The sequence below is a fragment of the Lepisma saccharinum genome, chromosome 7 (assembly GCF_977018435.1).
Source record: "Lepisma saccharinum chromosome 7, izLepSacc3.1, whole genome shotgun sequence".
NCBI classification, from domain to species: domain Eukaryota; kingdom Metazoa; phylum Arthropoda; class Insecta; order Zygentoma; family Lepismatidae; genus Lepisma; species Lepisma saccharinum.
Genome location: NC_139235.1, coordinates 61,400,221 through 61,415,166, shown reverse-complemented (window position 1 = coordinate 61,415,166; position 14,946 = coordinate 61,400,221). Strand labels below are relative to the sequence as shown.

The 14,946-nt window shown below is 38.8% G+C and overlaps 1 non-coding gene across 1 annotated transcript; it reads left to right on the top strand.

Moving 5' to 3' along the window:
* Positions 1-2,570: 2,570 nt before the first annotated feature.
* TRNAG-UCC (transfer RNA glycine (anticodon UCC)) lies at positions 2,571-2,645 on the top strand. The gene has a single exon. It is a non-coding gene; the product is annotated as a tRNA-Gly (tRNA).
* The last annotated feature ends 12,301 nt before the right edge of the window (positions 2,646-14,946 follow it).

Sequence of the window (14,946 nt, the reverse complement as noted above, 5' to 3'; positions counted from 1 at the left end):
TTCGAGCTATAAATTGAAATTTGTCAAACCAACCGGACGCGTTATTAAAAATCTCCATTGAGTCTTTCATTTAATTGTTGTAGTCATTCACGAAATAATTGGATAGATAGTCAAAAACCATAAAATAGAAGCGTAGATAGGTAGACCTATCAAATACTAGCAAGGAGCTGTATAAAGTATCTGGATGCGAGTATCCGTCTGTTTATGGGAGGCAATGAATCGAAAGTCAACAATGAAAATATTCTTATACTTAAATATCTTGGACTCAATTAAAGCTACTAACGTGTAATCTGATAGATATGTTAAATAGCAACTTCCATGGGCGTAACTTGGGACCTAGCTTGGGGGGGGGGGAGGCAGGATCGAATTTTTTTTCATCCTATAACTACTGTATTTGTAAAATTAAAAAGTTATATTAATATAAAATCAATTTTTAATTAAACTTTTGAAACCATTAATTATGTATTGGAAAATTAACAAGCCGAATAGAAATTTTAAACACACAGCAAACTTTTGTTGTTATACTTAATTTAAACTTAGGAGATAAAAGAGCATTCTTCTTTCTGGTTGCAAATATTAGTCCTTGGGGGCTTGTTTTAAGGTGGCCTTCCCCACCTGAAAATACTTGTTTCAAATAGTACATGTTAGAAATTTTTATATTGAAGGAGTTAAGGTCAAACTGTTTCAACAGTGAATAGATGATGATCATGCACATTCGCTGATGCCAGAATTATTTAATATATAGCAAACTGTTCGCATTTAAGTATTCAATTTAATATTTTTGATATTTAAAGTAGCATCTGGTTATTCACGTGGGAATTTACAAATACAATTGTTGTCAATATTCTTTAAACTGTATTCAAGGAACCGAGGTTCGATACCTGGTGGAGGCCCATAGTGATTCGGATCCCACTTTAAACTGTAGGTCCAGTCCCGATTATCCTATTAGTGCGTAAAGTGAGGTTAGAACAACAACTTAACAAGATAATTTATACGTCACACAGCATGCATGAAACTTTTCAGATTCGTTGACTTTCTGCTATCCACTGTGTACGTCCCAGCACAGAAATATCGACTTGTATGGAATTTTTCACACGCATAAATCTTCCACGGTTTCATGTGATTTCCGGTGGCCGTGAAGAGCAGGACTTCCTCCATGCCGTAAGGACCACACAGTATTTGCAAAGCCCTGAAAACCTTGACAATACCTACTTTATAAATTGGACATTTAACCAATATAGTTCTCTTTCTAAATTTAGTAGTCTTTTCTGTGAGAGGGCGCGATAGTTCGCTCTTTGCATTTCTGCCATTTTTTAAAGAACAAGAATCAGAGCTCAAGCATGTATATACGATGAGTCCAAAGTGTACCTGGAGAGGGGAAGGGGTGATTCTGAATTATTTATCATCATTTTTTACCCCTGTATCCTCATTAAATAATAATATATTTCAAGAAAACTGGTCATGTGCTTTGGGTTTCAGGCCTTTGAAAACTCTGTACCATGGTGTGCAAAGTATGCAGTACGGTGTGAGGTTGTTTGCATGAATTTAGTTTCATCTAGCACAGTATAGTTAAACTATTTTCTAGCGTGTAAATTTTACAATTTGTTTGCAGCAAGTTTTGTCACTCATGTTGAGCAGTTAATACCTCTAGTGCATAATGGTTCTATTATTGCAGAAGAAAACTATAAATGAGCACAGCAACTCATCAATTCCTCCTCTGTAAACGATATCTATTCTTCAAATACAAGTGATAGAAATGCAATAGTTTTGCGCTATCTATGTTGAAAAATGATGGTATCCAGCCACGCAATAAATGTGGGCTTTAGAAGGGAATTCCTTCAGTATTTGGAATCATGTGAGACGTGGCATCCCCAAGAGTATCCGTGAGGTCATAAACATACTAAATAGACCATAATACAATTTCGAAGGTGTTTTTATGCATAGCATATTTCGATCTTTATATAGCATATAAATCCGATCCGCCACATACCACATATAGCACACAAGTATGAGTGAAGCTTCTAGTTTTAATGAAGTTTCAGGCCTCCCCGATGACGCAGTGGTAGCGTAGCGTCGTCGCCTTGTAATCAAGGGGTCCCGGGTTCGATACCCGGTGGAGGTACAGAATGGTTCGGATCATACTTTAGACTTTAGGTCAAGTCCCGATTAGCCTTACTGTGCATAAAGTGGACTTAAAACACCTAATCAATCGATCAATCAATCAAAAATCTAATGAAGCTTCAGTTTCCTTCCTTGACGAGTTGCGTCCGAGTAAAATTCATTTATCATTTTGGACCTATTAATATCATTCGTTTGTTAAATATACAAAACAGCAATAAGGCGAAGTATTTAATGCCCAGTAGCTTTGAGTATACAGTGTATTGGTCCTGAACCTTCGAGGGCAAGAAAGAATGCTCACAGCATCCTGAACTCATGGAGGTTTTAAATGAAATGTTTTGAACATTTCATTTCAAATTTGGAAAATGTTCTCGTAAATGTTGTTCCTCACACACAAGAAAGTTCTGGGTTGAAACTCATGATCAGTGTTCTTATATTCACACATTCCTGGGGCTTCCCCCATGGCGCAGTGGTAGCGTCATTGCCTTCCAATCAAGGGGTCCCGGGTTCGATACCCGGTGGAGGCACAAGTGGTTCGGATTCCACTTTAAACTGTAGGTCCAGTCCCGATTAGCCTTACTGTGCATAAAGTGGACTTAAAACAGAAACTCAAACCAATTCACACATTCCTGACAGCACATTGAGTTCTGAACTATTTTCTGTCTCTGACATTTTATGTGTGGAATATACCTCTCTTTCACTCAACACATGATTTTGGAGGGGGGCGCGGTTGCCCGCCCTTGCCTCCACCAAGTTATGCCTATGGCAACTTCTCTCAGCAAAATGTTCTGTTTGTAAGTGAGGGTAAACAATTTGACAACATATACCTGTCGATTGCTCAGAAATAATTGCAAATTGGATTGAATGTAGTCTTAAGTCTAGATTTATGGAATAATTGACATGTCGATAAAATTGTTTGTCTGTCAATGTGAGTTCAACTATGGATATACTACTTTCTGATTAGTACACATAGCATAGACCATTCGCAGTTACACTGTAAACACCTCTCTAATTTCTTTTTACATATCTACGACGTGACATAAGCATGAATCATGAACTCATGAAATAAGTGGAGGGATTTTCGCACATGCATGCTTTACTTAGAATTTCAACCTGAGGTCCATAACGCTATGCTTGATGCTTTTTACGTACACTGCTGTTATCCTCTAATCAACCAGCCCGAATAATGAAGCAAATTTGCATGTGAAAATTTAAAACTGTGGGTTAACTTTATTCATGTATTATAATTATGGACGGAAAATACATAAAATGGGATCTTTATAGTTCGCTTTTATTCATCGTACCTTCATCAACTATTTGTTTCGTTAACGGTAATGTCGAAGTTGCCAAATTCCGAACATAACTGTGGTACAACTTGCTGCACATGGAAGAAAAATAATATTTAAAGTTCTATGTAAAATTAAATACACTAACCGTCGGAGTGGTCAGCGCCAGGGGCATGAGTATGCTTTCTGAGTATCACTTAATCAATTTCGTCAAATCATCACTCATCTTCATCTTCGCGACTATCCAAAAGTGGCAGAAATTCGAAGTAAAATAAACCAAATCAATCAATCAATCAATGAAATATACTAACTTGAAGTTTACAAAATATATTTACATGTAACTCGTACATAATCAATTTACAATCCATTGATGGAAATATATTTGCTAATTTGCGGTGATTAGAAGACAGTCAAAAGTTTTACTAATTCTTGACTTTGGTCGTTGAGATGTTCTTAAAACGTGCTCATTAAAACTTTCGAAAGCAGATATTTTGATGCATTAAGGAAGATTCAGGCAAAAGCAGATTTCAGAAGAATAAGTAAACAAGAAACAAGTGTCGTTTGAAACGAACATTAAGAAGCAAGTGTGACCTTCCACACCGGGGCGACGCAATAAGCAGCTCAGTTGCCTGTAGATTGGGTGACTCTCGGAAAGGATCGTTTTTTTCTATAGTCTAGTTGCACCGTTCACGTGCAGTGCATGCTGTTTTGAAGATTGCAAAGAAGATCCAGGTATTGTATCCCTTGCATTTTGTTGCTTTGGTACGAAACCCTCTGTTGGTTCAAGCAACTTGCTTGTCTCCTGTACATACTTGTTATTTGTATATTTTGCATGAAATCTTTGTAACATAATTGTCATAGCCAAGAAAAATCTCAGAGCACTTGTAATGGTCGGATTGACCATTACTGGTTTTGAAAATATGTTAATTAATGCTGGCCAGCTACAAGGTGTAGGGTTAAGTAATATGTTTTCCATGTGCGTACTTATATGTTATTACTGGATGTAAGTGTATGTGCTCATTGGATTGTGCTTTGCTGGATATTAGATTTCTTTATCACTCCAGTGGGGGGTTTGTCTTTCCAAAGACCGTTACAGTGGAATTTTCCAACGCTACGTGGTCCACGTCCACGGACGTTTACCCAGACTAAAAAAGCCAATTGGACTTTTATAGAAAACAGTGTTTCCCCATCTTTCGACGACGAGGAATATCTCCTCGAGTTTAGTCCACTTTTGGTGGCTAGACTATTATAAGAGTGTAGCATTTGGTGTAAGCCAACCCCTGTTTGCTGTCCCAAGTACCCTTTAGAAAAGTTTTGAATATTTGGATATTTCCGTATTGAATAGTTGATGCCCAAAAGAAAGAGTAAAGGCGTAAGGAAACGCATTTGTAATGAACGGAATATCATTTCAGCTGAGGGTAGGCCCGCAGAGATAATTTTGCAGAGATATATATATAACAACGTATAATAAACAATATAATCCTACTAGAAATGTTGTTGCTGTTCTTGTTGATTTTGTGTTTTAAGTCCACTTTATGCACAGTAAGGCTAATCGGGACTGGACCTACAGTTTAAAGTTGGATCCGAACCACTATGTACCTCCAACGGGTATCGAACCCGGGACCCCTTGATTGCAAGGCGACGACGCTACCACTGCGCCATCGAGGAGACACTACTAGAAATGTTATGATTTGCTGAATTAACTCTAAGAACTACAGTACTGTCCATTTTAAACCAGTTGTTTATTCACTTCATGTACATGCGTAACGAACCAGGGACTAAAAATATAAATTGTTATGTGAAACCCCATTTTCGTATTTCCGGCTCAAATATAATCTGCTCGCTTTGCACCCAGGGTGAGGTGAAAGGAGGGTTTGAAGGATTAAAGCAGGAAGTAATCCAGAGGGCCGGATAGAAACCAGGGACTGGGGGCTAACCTTTCAAAGAGGGGGGTTGCACTTTCACACACTGATCCTAGGTTCTAGGTTCGAATCTTGGGTAATCGATATGTGTCTGTTCCGTCATCTATCTCATCAATTCATCCTTCATCCTCATTGTATTGTGATTAACCTGGAGAGGTAAAAAAAGGACGTAAAATAACAAAACAGAAGAAAGTAAGGTATGGACAACAACGTTCCTCCGAATAGAGGAAACCTTTTATTTTGAAAATATCAAAGAGCGTCTGTCAGCATTACAGTGTCGCCGAGAAAGATAGAAGAAAAAGGGGGGACCGAAATATTTTTTTTAGGAATAGTCAAATTTTATTCCCATTAAATATCGCATACAAAATGCATACTTGAGGTAAAAGTTGGTAAAATGACAATTTTTCTTGCAAGGACAATTTTTCTTGTAGGCTAAGGTATGTTCATGTACGCATGTGTCAAGCATGTGTACGACCGTGAGGTGCCGCTCCTCCACCCTTGTATTCCTCAAATCCTCAATTGTTTGTTATCATTGTAGTGAACAAAGTTGTAAAATTGTAATCAACAGGGTCGTAACGAGTAGTTTCATTGTGAAGCAATTAATCTTCGTTTTTAAAATATGTTCTAGATTTGTGTTGGAACAAGTTGGAGCTAGGGTTGCAGCTTATCATGTTCTCCATGGGTATCGAGGCATTTAATAATGCCCTGAGTTGTCCTGAAGCACAGATTCGAACGACATTATGCGGGTGTGTCTACGAAAACCAATCCAGTCAGCAAATCGATCATCAGCTTGTAGATCCACTGTTTAAAATAGTAGCTTTGACACCACTCGCTTATAGCAAGCAACTGAATGTGTAGATATTTGTGCGACATTAAAGCACTGTTTTTGTTGTTGTGGCAATGTTTGTACAATTCAAGATATCGCCAGAGGTTAGAGTAGTTGCGCGCCAGAGGTTAGAGTAAGTTTAACTTGTTGAAACAAGTTCGCCACTTCTACCCAGTAGAGGCACATAATGGTTTGGATCCCACTTGAAACTGTAGGTCCAGTCCCGATTAGCCTTAGTGGACTTAAAACACCAAATTAATCAATCAATCAAGTTCGTCACTTCGCCGAAAGAAAAACTAAACATCTCTCAACTTACAGCATTTTGTAATCGCGCAAAATAGCGAAAATCCATTTTCCTCCCGCCTTATCGAAGGCCTTGACCCAATTTTACTCAAATGAATTATCACTCTAGTCCTCAAAGGTATACAGCGACTGTAAAAAAAATCTGCCTAAAAGCTCTAAATTTACAGTAATTACCATCTTAGCAGAGTTGTAAGTTTTCTATTTTGTTCCCGCTCCCCCCACCTCCCCACCTATGCACTGAAAAGAAAATTTCTTACTGGCAAATTGTACATCTATTGTTTGTTGGGTTTCGATGATTAAGCTCTGAATATTTAATTTCTACAGAGCGTTGCAAATGTCAAAAATGGGTAAGTAGTGAATATGCATAAATATATTTACATACATACATACATACATATAGGTAGGTATATGCATGGATGTAAGGTTCAAGTGACGGTTACATCCAATGGCTGGAAGCCCTCTGTTATGCTAAATGAAATGTGGTATGTATCATCAGGAAAGCAGATCAATATTTCTGCCTAACCTCTCTTTTTGTTGTTCGTGTTGTTGTTTCCTCACTTTCATTTCAAGTTTATTTCTTAAAAAATAAAATAATGCGGGTTCAACCTTACTTTACCCAACTTTTCACACCACTAGGTTTCGTGCGAATTCTTCTCTTGTCTTTACAGTTACACATTATTTCACACGCATTTGTTTATGAGAGTTGTGAATTCGTGACAGGGCAGAAGTCGCTAGCAATGCTATGAAGCAAGCACAAACTCCCTTGCTCCTCCAATGTTTGTTTTGATCTGGTGGGGCCTACACAACACTAGGCCCCATCTCATAAACAAGTTTGTTCTAGGAATAACCAAAGAGACCCGGGAATTATGAAACATACATTGTCTTCCAAAATGAATGTAAAATTAAGTACATATCTGTAAGTAACTCTCAAAGTATCTTGATACAAAGTTTCGTTTATTATACAGATACAGAAGTTTATTTTTATTATTATTGTTATTATTATTTGAGGCTCACCCTGACTCAAAAAAATTAGTACCTTGGGGTAATCCTCGGGAGTAAGGGCGGCCGGAGTGTGGTGCTGAACATATCACCTCCAAAATGGCCGAGATCAAGAATATGTGCTCCCACGTCCCCTAAATTTGCCTCATGCACGGTGCTATATGCGCGGGAAACTTTACATTTTACCTACTATTATTATTATTATTATTATTATTAAATATGTGAGATACCTATATCCTCTTTGTGGAATTAGTTATTTCTTCGTTATTGTACGTCGCTTTTCGTTGGTTCGATGTGGCCTACAGACTGGATATTGTTTGTCTCTTTCAGTACGGAATAAACATAACTTGATACGGAAAGCATTGAGTCGCCCACGTCGTCTTCTTGACCGCGTACGTGACTTCATATGTTTAGAAAACAAATTCAGGTTGTTTCCACTTGACCTTGGAAGGGGCAGACTATAATTGTGTTTTGGTTCCATAAAGAATGCAGCGTGCTGTAGAAAATAATTTATCTTTCAATAGGTCGCCGCAGCACGGGATGAAAGGGAATGCTTCCACAACTAGCGTTCAGCTTCAAGCCCTGCATTTTCCCTCAGTAATAAACAGACAAGGAAAGAAAAATGGGAAATTCCTGAAGACGCCCAACCTCCACCCGCATATGTTCAGGGGTAGGTGCTTAGTGTCCTGCTGCCTTTAAAATAAACAAGGGCGTCAGATCAGCGGAATTTCGGTTCCCCCGTTTTTCTCTTCGTCCATGTATTGACGGTTTGAATTATATGTATGTACGAGGCACTGAAGCTAAATCTAGATAACGTCTCATGGATATAGTGGACCAAGATTGTTCCGGCGTTCTAGAAACGAACTTGGTTGTAAGATCTTACTTGCTAGTAATTGAATTGCATCTGCATTGCTAGTAATGAAAACCGCGGTAGCTCAGCTAGCGTCTGACTACCATGCGAGAGACCCGGGATTTTTTCCACCTCTTCAAGCGGCTCTGGTGCCCGCCCAGCGTCGTATAAAGTGGGTACGTGCAGGATACTCTGGGAGATAAAGGCGGGCCCCACATTCGGCCGTGATCAAGAAAGTGTGGGGCCCTAACTCCACACCCCGTATACGCCTTCATAGCTTGGTGCAAAGCACAGGGGAACACTTTACTTTTTATGTTAGTAATGAAACGAAAGTTCGGGAGCGGGGAGAATGTGTTAAGACAGAGGGGAGAAAGAGTGGTATTTTAGGAAGGTTAATAATTAAATGAGTTAAGCAGTGTGCAAATTAAGCGAAGGAGCTGCTGGTGATTTCCCCACCACAATAAATTTTATCCCCTGCAAAAGAAAATTATTTTTATCCCTGCCAGAAGTGTTTTTATCCCTTTAAAGAAAAATGGAATTGAAAGGATATATTATTCCATGTCTTAACTATGTAACAGACACCATTGAAAAATCATTTGTTATTTATGGTTCAGTCATAAGACTTCCCTGCCCCAAAGTATGCAGCTTTGTGGATTAAGGAAGGACACCATTCCGAAACTGACAACCTCGCCGTGCCGAGACAACAGAAACACAAATTTTCGTGGCATAGTGCTGATATTTTACACTTATTAAATTGTTCGCAAGAAACTTGTAGGTATGTAAGATTGGCATTAACTATGAACTTGGCAATATACAGTTGGTAACTTTTTCGGTGTTAGTAGTTCGATAACTATTTTCGTGTATGAGTTTGGGTTTACTTAGAATCAGGGGGCCCGCCAGGAGGTGGGGAAGGGTGCCTCATCACCCCTTCATTTTCTTCCTCACGCCGTCCAGCATCCCTTGTTCAACTTGTTAAACCATGTCATATTCAGCGTAGAAAGGTTTTGAAGTGAGATCGGTATTACTGCATACAACAGGCAAGTCATTGATCTTAATCTGACATCAGGCACGTATCCAAGGGGGCTCGAGCCCCCCACAGCCCCCCACCGAAAATTTTCTGTTTACACTAGATAAAATGAGGCTTTTAGTTTCTTGAATAATGTGATCATAATTTGAGAGTTATGATTATCGAGACAAGACAGAGAATGCTCTATAACCCTCTTATTGTTAATAGCACGTATCCAAGGTGAGGATCGGAAATTTTTCAATTTACTTCAGAAAAAAAATAGGTTTTTGTCTTCTTGAATAATAGGACGATGACTTAAAGAGAGAAATAATTATCAAGGCAAGACGAAGAATGTTTTATAACCCTGTTGTTCATAATATTGCACGTAAACTTTTCTTGCGCTTTCGGTGTTGTCGCAGCGAACTTGAGCACTATGGAAAAACTTGTCAGCATTTGAAAGCTGCACAACAAAGGTAGCGTCACAAGTAGGACGATTCGTTGTAATTTTTAATCTCTGGAAAGCGCGAGAGAGAACGTTCTTGAATAAGAGAAGCAGTCGAACTACTACTGGCTACATTAACGAATCGTTTTCCTGCTGAACGTTCTAGAATATGAGAATATTCATTTCCCGGTTGATCTGTACAATAGAATCGGTTAATGAGACTTCAGAGGTAAGTGTGGCAACTCATACAGTCGATCAGTGTCCATTGGTGGCTTTATAAGATCTAGTGATTTGAAAATGAAAAGTAACGAAGTCTACATCTAGTTCCAGTTCGGGTCCAAAGATGAAGACAATGACGACAGCGGACCTTCCGGAGCCTCAGTGTAGTGCTATTTCGGGTCGAGGGCTGAAGAGATCGAAGGGGTCTTTCTCTAAAGTTAATATTTCAGCAATACCGGGTATTGGAGCAGTTTATTAAGAAAGAAATAAACTGCACAAATCAACTGAAAAACAAAGTTCTGATTGATGATTTAGTTGTGCCCGGACCAAATTCCGTGTATGCGGTTTGTAACCTTATATAATAGAAAAATGCATATGCATGTGTGAACCTACAGCAGATACTGATATTTCAGATATTGGCTTTGTTATACTTGTTACCCAGCAAGCCTTGATGAGTTACTAAGAGTCTGTTCCCGACAAATGGAGTAGCGGACTAACTTTGTGACGACTGGTGTCCAACTGGAGGATGTTGCAACATCGCGCTACGACGCCAAGGGTTCCGGTTTCGAATCCAGGCCTGGGCATGGATGTTTTTGAGTGTCCATTCATCAATTTCATCATATCGTCACTTATCCCCATATTCGCAAATTAGCCAAAAGTGGCACAAAAAGCGAAGTAAAATAAAGCAATTCAATCAATCTTCTAAAGTCTTGAAGATCCAAGTCACAAGGATGGAAAATTAGGTGTTTATTAAGGTTAGGTGCGAAGGCAGGCGACAAAACCATAAAGGATCATATACAAACCTGCGAGAAGAACGATCTTACTTAAGTCTCCTATACGAAATGATAAAAACTTCTGGTGAGTTCATTATAAATAATGTGTCCGAGATAAAGAGTGGTATCCCCAGAATTTCCGGAAGGGAGAGGGGTTAGGAATACTATTTTTGGTGGTCAGTCCTCATTTTGCCATATTTGTCTGTCTTTGACGTTCTTTTTTTTTTAAGGAATACTTTGTCAAATGGGGTTATGACCCCACCAACCCTCCCTTGGGCACGTCACTGTAGACAAGCATTTGATCACATTGGGAGACGAAACATTAGATGTGTTGGGAACTGTGCATTAATTGTTTCTCGATCCGGCTATATTCGAGAAAACTTCCTTTGTTTCGTACCGATATATGACAAGACTGAGGAAGCTGTGATAGGCATCTTTAAACAGCCGCCCCTAGTGGAGCTTATCACATAGCGCTACGAGGCCAGGGGTACCGGGTTCAAATCCCGGCCTGGACATGGATGTTTTTTGAGTGTCCATTCATCAATTTCATAATATCATCACTCATCCCAATCTCCGCAAATTAGCCAAAAGTGGCACAAAAGGCGAAGTAAAATAAAGCAGATCAATGAATCAATCACAATTTTGAACACTTGCAAGTACCTGAATATGGACAAGTTGGTGGGTTTCGGCTTTCATAAGAGCTGCAAGCATGGAAGGACAAGACACACTAGTGGTGTTCTGGTTCGAATCAGATAGAAATGTTCGAGAACTGCCTGCGTTCAGTTCGCAGCCCACAGTTAGAATCTCGCGTTGTCGAGTGGATTGCCCATTGCCAACAGATACCACAGATGTTTTGATTGAGAAATGGGCAAACACGCATACTCAGATGGTTCCGGCACACGATATTAATGGTTGGAAACAGAGGAGTCGTGTGGTAAAAAATGTTCCGATTTCACGTTCTAATTAAAATGGCAGCCTTAAACAGTGGCGACGATTTAAGGGATAGTTGCTCCCCATTTTTTTGCCTCCTCACTATGGCTTCTTAATGGTAAGCCTTGTCTACCAAGAGAAAGTAAATTTTCATTGCACCGCCCCACCCCCAGGTTTTGGAACCCAGTCGCCACCACTGGCCTTAAACATGCAATTCTGAGGTTCTATCTATACTTCTTAAAAATATGTTGTTAGTGTAACACTGTTTGCTTGTATATAGTCAATTGTTTTATGGGGTATTGTTGCTTTCCATTGTTATGCGGCAATAAAGAGGGCCTAAAATACAAGTTTCCACTGTATTTTTACTTATTTCGGCCCTTAATATCTTGGTTAAACAACACTACCATTTTTTTTTTACTCGGCATGAAAGCTCACTATTAGCACTCACTGAAATAGCACATTAGTTGGATATTGACGCTGTTAGTAGATATAACGCTTTAAATATTAAATTATTGCGAAATCCGCAACTTTAGAATTAGGCTTTTCTCAAAACAGCAAAAGGGAAGAGTAAAACTTGGTATACCTTATTGTAGCTGTACAGCGTAAGTCAAAATGATGTTCCCGATTTCGTTCATTTCTTATACGAAAGGTAATTAGCTTTTCTTGCGTATGTAATTTTTTTATGGAATAAAATCTCAAAAAGTTTTCTTCTTCTTTCTATTAAAGACTCGTAGTTGCGCTGTCGGCCACCAGAAGGCAGTTTAGTAGCAGTGAGGAAAATGGCTACCGCTGGACAGCAGAAAGCGTTCTGTATTTTCGTTCAGCGGCATTTCCGAACAAGATTTGTGGTTGAACCGCCTTCTGGCAAGTCAATTAGAAAATGCTACAACATTGGTGGAAATGCGTGAGCGCATCACTGCAGCCATAGCCGACGTGGACCCTGACATGCTAGGAAAAGTTGTGGCAGGAACTTGATTATAGACTAGATGTGTGTCGTGTAACACGTGGATCACACAGAGAACATGTGTGTAATATCAGACATTTACGTATCATTACAATGAAATAAATAGACACTGAAATCGGAAAAATCATTTTGACTTACGCTGTATGTACTAACACATGGAAATAAAAAAAATCATTTGGCCTCGTCCTATTTTTGAGGGGATAACATCAAAATGTTAAGAAATTTCAATGTAAATTATCACACTTCCTTCGCTATCAGAAAGAGGAACAGACCTTTCTCCTACCCTTCTATGTTCCAAATGGAACAGTTCCTGTCTTGAAAAGTTGTGGAAGAGTTTTAGTTTTTCTTTCTTTGATGAGTAGCGTAGTGGTAATGCGACCTCTTTGTAATCAAAGGGCTCCGGGTTTAATGCAAGGTGGAGGTACAAGTTGTTCGGATTCCACTTTAAACTACAAGACCACAGTCCCGAAAAAAATTTATGTGCATAAAGTGAGATTAAAAATAAAACTCTACCGAACTCTACATACAGTGATATACCAAGGACTTTCGTTAGCCATCTTTTTGCCACCATTTCCTGCTTTAGACATTTTTTTTACTGGGGCAAAGAGGGACTATGATTCCCTCCACCAGAAGTGCCCATCCCCCTCAAGGCCCTGAACGCAGTCCCCCAAATCAAGAATTTCAAGGCAGCAAGCATAAGGATAATAGTCCAAAATTCATAACTACATTCGATCATCATAACCCCCAAATATTATTTTGATAAATATAGTAACTGATTTTAATTTGGATGCAATAGCCTGTCAAGTGGTCAGTAGTTATATCTTAAAATGTATATTTTCGACACGCAGAAAGCTAGCACATTAATTTTTTAGATAATTTGAAATGTCAGAAAATAAATTATGTGTAATGCAGTGTTTTTGGACGGGGAATAGATGTTAAAAAGCCCACAACTTAATGATAAGACACAAAAATCTAACTGGGCACACCACTTGCATACGCATGATTTTTCGTTTCGGAGGCGGCCGGAATTGTAAAGGTGGATATTACATAGCTGCTTCACTGTGTTCTGGGAGAAGACGGGATATAAAATATTTCATAAATATTATTTTTTGCCTTCCTTTTTAAAGTTGTTCAAAGACAAATATCGGGGGGTCGTTTTAAGGGGAGTTTGCTTTTATCATTTTGAACTTTCCAGAGTTTATTACTGCTTTCATTTGAAAAAAATAATTTTATAAAAATTTCAGTTTCAAATTTTCTAAAAAAATTCATCGGTAATTGTGGATCTGCAGCACCATCATCTCCCCCAACCCCTACCCTGCGTACACCAGTGGGGCAAACCAAATATTCATGCTGCAGTTGTCTTAACCAGAACTTGTTTGTTCCTATGACTGATTCAGTTATCGTTTCATACACAGAGCCGTAGATAGTGAAAATAGTATTTGTTGCCTCCTGCAACAAATTCTCCTCTTAGGCTTAGAGTATTTCAAAGTAAAAAAAAATCTGGATTGTATCTCACGTGTAAAATTCACTTTCTGCGACAAGTTTGATATGCACATCTTACATTACATATTTTCCTGTTGTATCGGCTTCTTTACAATGCGTTAGTATGTAGTATATTTAGTACAATTATGACAGCACACGGAACAGACAATACAGTAGTATAATATTTTTAATAGAACTACTTCGTTAAAATGGTGCACCTGCAGGAAGAAATCGCACGGGCCAAGTCCTGTGAATAGGCTGGATGGGGAATAAATTCGAAGCAAAATTAGTGCAATTTTGCCTTTGGGACGCTCGATTTGTGGGATGGCGCGTTTTTCTGTTGCAAAAGCACTTTTTGAGCTTTTTGGAAAGTGATTCACCTAATGAACTGCGGCATCATCTCCTAAATTTACTTAAATATTCAATCAACACCAAGAATATTGGTCGTGTCTGGCAATGTAGTAGCCGACCTTCGCGGCCGTGTGATTAGCACAGCGCGCTACGACGCCAAAGACCAGGGGTTTGAATTTCGGGCTGGGCATGAGTGTTATTTGTGAGTGTTTCTTCATCAATTTTATCATATCATCATTTATTATCATCGTCGCGATCAGCTCAAAGTGAAAGAAAAGCGACGCTAAATAACAAAAATGAAATCAAACCGTAATGTAGCTACAGTATAATCCTTCACAATCATCTTATCAAGACCCAAATAGGGATAATTGCGAGCGAAGCGAGCGGGAAATTTTTATATCTATTTATTTGCATACTTACAAGAATATTACATTAATTTAATTTTGCGTCAATACTTTCAAAGGATGCCGTGCTA